Source organism: Sturnus vulgaris, chromosome 3 (genome assembly GCF_052056855.1).
Source record: "Sturnus vulgaris isolate bStuVul1 chromosome 3, bStuVul1.hap1, whole genome shotgun sequence".
Lineage (NCBI taxonomy): Eukaryota > Metazoa > Chordata > Aves > Passeriformes > Sturnidae > Sturnus > Sturnus vulgaris.
The window spans coordinates 33,595,194-33,601,193 of record NC_142245.1 but is presented as its reverse complement, the minus strand read 5'-3'; positions in this window follow the sequence as shown (position 1 = coordinate 33,601,193).

The following is a 6,000-nucleotide window of genomic DNA, read 5'->3' as shown; positions in this document are numbered from 1 at the left end:
TCCTGGCCGTGATGGGGGACAAACAGGCTGTTTTTTTGAGAGCAGTGCCAATTTACATCAAGTGCCTCTTGAAGTTGCTCTGTTGAAGATGTTTGGAAGGTAGCAAGGCATTGGGCTCCTGGGCTGAGGCTTGCTTTCAGGCAAATTTTGGAGATGTCCAACAGGGCTTTCTCTTCATGGTCACCCTGAAGCTACTTAAATAGCAGTGATGCAGTTGCTTGTGGTAACCCTGTGCCATTTTGTAAGCCATGAAGGCAAGAGTACTTAGAATTGCCAGAAATCCTGAAGAGGATGATTATTCCATTCATGTCCTCAGTTGCCTTGAGGGTGTTTGTCCTTCCAGAGAAGAACATTACGTTACTGAATGCAAGTGTGTAGGAATAACGTGTTCTGGAGTTATGTAGTTCTGAGCTGCACTTGCAGCCCAGAAAGCCAACTGTATCGTGGGCTGTATCAAAAGAAGAGTGGCCAGCAGGTTGAATTCTGATCTACTCTGCTCTCATGACACCCCACTGCAGTGCTGCATCCAGCTCTAGGATCCTCAGCACAGGAAAGGCATGGATCTCTTGGAGTGAGCCTAAAGGAGGGCCACAAAAACGTTCAGAAGGCTGGAGCACCTCTGTGGAGATACCCTGGGGGAGCTGGGATTTTTCAGCCTGGAGAAGAAGAGGCTCTGGGTATATCTTATAGCAGCTTTCAGTACCTAAAGGGAGCCTGCAAGAGAGCTGGAGGGGAACCTTCTGGCAGGACCTGTTGTGATAGGACAAGGAGTGATGACTTTAGACTGATGAGGATAGATTTAGATTGGATCTTAGGAATAAATTATTCCCTGTGGGAGTGGTGAGGCACTGGAACAAGTTTCCCAGAGAGATGGTAGATGCCCCATCCCTGAAAACATTCAAGGTCAGACTGGATGGGGCTCTGAAGATGCTCCTGCTCATTGTGGGGGAATTGGATTAGATGATCTTTAGTAGTCCCTTCCAACCCAAGGTACTCTGTGATTCTGTGATTCTATGATTTTTTGGGGGGATAAATGGTTATTATGACGGCTGCAAAGATTCTGTGCTGTAGATTATGTCAGAGTAACCCTTGTGGGGTCAGGGCAGGCATAAGGCGTGTGTGCAGGCTGCTCTTTGCCAAGGCAGTCAGCAACCACGCTCGTGCAATTGAATTTTTAAAAAAACCCTTTTTTCCCCCAAGCGTTAATGTTAATGCAAATTAACTTTCATCTGCATGACAATTTTATTCTGGGTTGGCTTTGCTGATTGTTTCTGTAGGTTGACTTTGCCTAACTTATTCCTAACTGCTAGTACAAACGATCTTTTCATCTGCAACATGTAAAAAATTTTAATTCAATGTACTCCTCTGAAAGCCAAGGAAATAAGGGCAGGCTTCTAACAGCTTTATTTTTTTCTGCCAGATCTTTTAATCTCTTTATGTTATTTAGGCACTTGATTCAAAAAGGAAGAGGGTTTTATATTAAAAAAGGCGGCTTATATAAAACATAAGGGTTATAATTGCAGCTATACTGTTGGATGTAGAGCTAGATTTAAAATTTCCTGACTTACTAGTATAAATTGGACTAAAGGATGCTTCTTACTAAAAATAGAGTAGTTTTTCTTAAATAATCAGGGTTTTTAAAATATAATGTAAATTACTTTGTCTATAAAACATGTCTTAAATGCATTAGTGGCAAATTCTAACAGGCACTTAAGTTCTCTTGTATATCACTGTCATCCACTTCAAGCAGATGATGGTACTATTTGTTTCTGAATGTTTGGTCTTTTTTTCTTAATTTGCAATTCTGTAAGTTGCAAACTTGTTCGGTTTTGGTTTGTTTTTTTTTTTTTTTTAACTGAAGACATTGGGAGATATAAACTGCTTCTGACACAAATCTGAATGGTTACCTCGTAACCACAGGGTCATAGGCACAACAGTGCAGAAGGGACTCCTTTCCTGCCTGAGAGCTACTTTCCTTTGGCCCTCTTTCATTCTTAACATGTTCATCTAACTTTAATTCAAAACTTCCCCTTCCATTTCATATCTTCATTTCTCAAAACACAGTAGCTGCCCTGAGGATTCTCTCACGAAGAGTGTGGAGGGTGGTTATTATGAACTCTGTGCCTCGTGTTCCACGTCTGTCACATGAATGTGTCAGGCTTAATCTTTATTAATTCCTGAGGGAAAACTGCAGACTAGAGCTAATAAGGTATTTGTATGGTAATTGTTTCTTTTGGGACGTGGTTTCTGAGAATTCATAACAAACTGAAAAGAGTTGCACAAGTGTGAAATTTATTTAGAAATAATCTGTTTAAATAGCACAACAAAATTAGAAAATTCATAGGGGAAAAATATACTGAAGATTATTAAATGCTCAGGCATCCTCTCAGACATAAGAATTCCCTCAGTACAAGTCACTGGAGGCTGCAAGGGTATTCTGAGGAGGTATTGTGGTGTGCTTCTCCTGTCCTTACACTTTTCCCTATATAGCCAATACTAGATAAATTAAATTTTTGCATGACTCACTGGGGCTCTTGCATTTTTGCCAAGATTAGGCTAAAGCCCAGAGAAGTGATATAACAGGGACAGTGACATCACTGGGGTAAGAGAGGAAAGAGATGGTGTGCCAGGAGCCAATTTGGTGATGTGTTTTGCATGCAGTGTGCTGTTCAAGTGGATGTGTAATTAGCAGTGTCCAAGGAAAGAGGAGTCACATTCAAGGAGCAGAGCATATAAAACTAGACACTCAAACCAGACAACTGGAGAGGATGTTCAGAAGCTGTGCCATGTATCAACTTCAAAAAATTATCATGTATCAGATAGATCTCATTGTACCTTGTTGGGGTTTTTTCCTTTTATTTTTTTCTCTTTAGCAGGTGGGGGAGGGCAAGGAGTTTGTGGGGTTTATTTTAGTTTTGTAATCAAGTTTAAAGTAGACTTCAGTGGCTTATCCCCATCCCACATTGTCTGGTGACATGACTGTCTATTAGTACCCTGCCAGATGCAAGGTGTATTGTTCCAGTGGAAGTAGGATATTCCTGTATACAGTATATTCCTGAGGCATCCAAAATACATGGAGAGATTCAGAGAAGTCAGTGTATGTTGTTTCATCATGCTACAAAGGCTGTTTTCAGTCTGCTAGGGCAGGATCTCCTACACAAAAATAACACACCTTTGGCCAGGGGTAAAGGAAAAAATATTGCTCTTGGCTTCAAAAAGCACAAGAAACAGGCAGTCTGCAAGGATGAGATTTGAGAGTTCAAAGTCAAACACAACATACTATTTCCAAACAGTTGTTCCAGATTTGCAGGCACCTTAGGTGTCCTGCTGTGGTGTCCAGATCCCCTGGCAAGAATTCAAGGTTTTTCTCATTCGTGACAGAAATGACTTCATGTCTTGCACACTGAGAGTGTTAATTTAGCATATAAATATTTCTCTACCTGGTGTGGTTTCTGTTGCTTTCTGAGAAGCAGCAAAGATTAAAAATACTTCATATCTTGTTGCTTGGTGTTTTCAGATCCAATATTTTTGCTCTTTTCCTGATGCCTCACTGTGACCTGGCTGAAGGCTGAGTTAGTCTGTTGGTGACTGGCTACCGAGGGCTACAACCTTCTGTCATATTTTGATTTTGGAGGATCTTGATTTCCTGCCTAAAGCATCGGGTGCTGGGCTAAAGTCATTAACTCTAGAGAGCACCTGATGCAAGACAGCCACCAGAATTTGGTGGGAAGGGGAGAGCATGTGCAGTGCAGAAGCTGAACTCCGAGGTTTTGGAAAACAGTAGGACACTTGGAGCTCTTTGGGTTGCTGGGGGAGCTGTTCCCAGATGCACATGGGGGGTCTGTGTGCACTCTCTGCACTCAGCTGCTGCCATCCCCCTCCATGTGCCAAGCAGTGCTGCTGGGGAAGCCTCCGGAGTCTCCCTAGGATAGGGCCCGGTGCTGTTGCCCTCACCAGAGAAAACTCCCTCCTCCCTAAATTGAGTTTCAGACCTCCTGAGCACAGGCATCTGTTCAGGGGCCACTGGATTATGCAGAAGGGTTTTTTCCTTTATACTGCTGGTTTTATTTTCCCGTGCTAATCATTCTATTTTCCCAGCATGTCCTGCTTGTGCCTTCTCAGTACCTCCACAGGAGCAAGAGCAGAAGCGAAGCACGTGCTTAATTGCCTCACTTACAAACTGTTTAAAATTCTTAGATAATTGATGTCTGATAGATTGGTTTTTCTGGTCTGCTCAAGCTAAATTAGGCTAACACCAGCCAGAGGTGGATGGTGAGTTATTCTTCCAGTCCTGAGAAAGTCTGTGTTGGCAGAATATTCAACAACCATCACCAAATCCTGTGCTTCAGAAAGAGGCTATTTCTCAGGTGAGGAAGAGAAAGGAGGGCTTGTTGTGATGAATGGTCCTTCAGAGCACTAACTTGGGCTTCTGGCAATATAATTCTGAATAATAGTCTTGATTCTTTCTGATTCTCATGTCATTCTTGTGCTTGGGAGCAGTAAGTGCATTTCCTTAGTTTTTGGTTTCCTTTTTATATTTCTTTGCATTTAAACTCATCACCCAAGATGATCACTGCAATACAGCAGTTTAAATCCCCCATCTATTTCAAATGCTCGTCATGAATACTAAAAAACGAATGCTGTTCAAAGTTCTGGATTTTTTTCCCCCAACTTAACTACAGGCAAGTCTCAGATTTTGAACATATTGGAGATCTCTTTAAAAATCTTGTCTATAACTGGCATAATTATCTGCTCAGACAAGTTGTGGCAAAAGACCAGTCCCTAAGAATCTCAGGCATTGCGCTCTTGTTTTTAAGTTAAACCATGGAATGGTCCCCAAATCATCACCATTTCATTTATTAGGTCTTTCTCAGAAAAAAAAAAAAAAAGCAGAGCTGCTGTGCTCTGCAGCACAGAATTAGAGTAGAATTAAAGCACTTGTTTTTATTTAAGCCTCAGTAATATCAGCTCCTTAGTAACTAGGGGTGTGTCTGCTAAGAACAATCTGTCACCTGTCACTGGGCTTTTAAGTGACTGATTTCACATTCAGAGCTAAGACAGATAATTGACAAAGTCGTGCAGACTTCAGCTAAGGAAAGTACTAATTTTTTTTTAATATTATCCACAAAAGTGCTGCTTTTTCAGTTAATTTCACATTCTTAGACAATTTCAATCTGTAGTTACAAAGAATGGCATGTGGATTGATTGTAGCTTATTTGTAAAGCTCTGTCAGATACAAGTAGTCCAGAGTCTGCAGATTTATATAGGTGTTGGTTAAATATAATTTTTTCATAATTAAACCAGCTAAGTTTCTGAAAAGTTTCCAGAATCCCTTTTAACACACATTCACTGATATTTTAGCAAAACATTAACCTCCCGAAGTCTTAAAGCTTACTGATAATTTCAAATTTATTAAGTCTGTTAGTATAATTTTTTTGGAAAAAACAAGTTGTAGAGAAACTTGAAAATGGCTCTGTGGGAAACAGCCATAGATGGAAAATTCGATAAAGGTTAGAAAGGTCAGAGGTGAAGTTGGTGGCTTCTGCCCTGAAGGATTTGAAGGAACCTTCTCAGCAAGGAAAATTCCTCCTGCTCCTGCATTATTAGTACCTTTCTGTCTATGCCTCAGTTACTGACCAAGGAACTTCCATCTGGGGGCAAATTCTGCTTGTTCCTAGAAGTGAAGTTCTCACATACATATTGCCCTCAGACAGAGAAACCAAATGCATGAGCCAGTTAAAAAAAAAAAAAACCAAACAAAAAACCCAAAACAAACAAACAAACAAACAAACAAACAAAACAAAACAAAACAAAAAAACCAAACCAAAAACAAAAAAACAAACCTGTACTTTTTATCACTGATCGGGATACCCAGGTTTCGGACATGTCATTTACTGGACTCACCTGCAGCAGTTCTGGGTGTGGATCTGCTAGCCCTGGTTTCTTCTCCCAGTGCTGAGGATGCTCGAGTCTCAGTGCAGAGGCACAGCAGCAGCACAG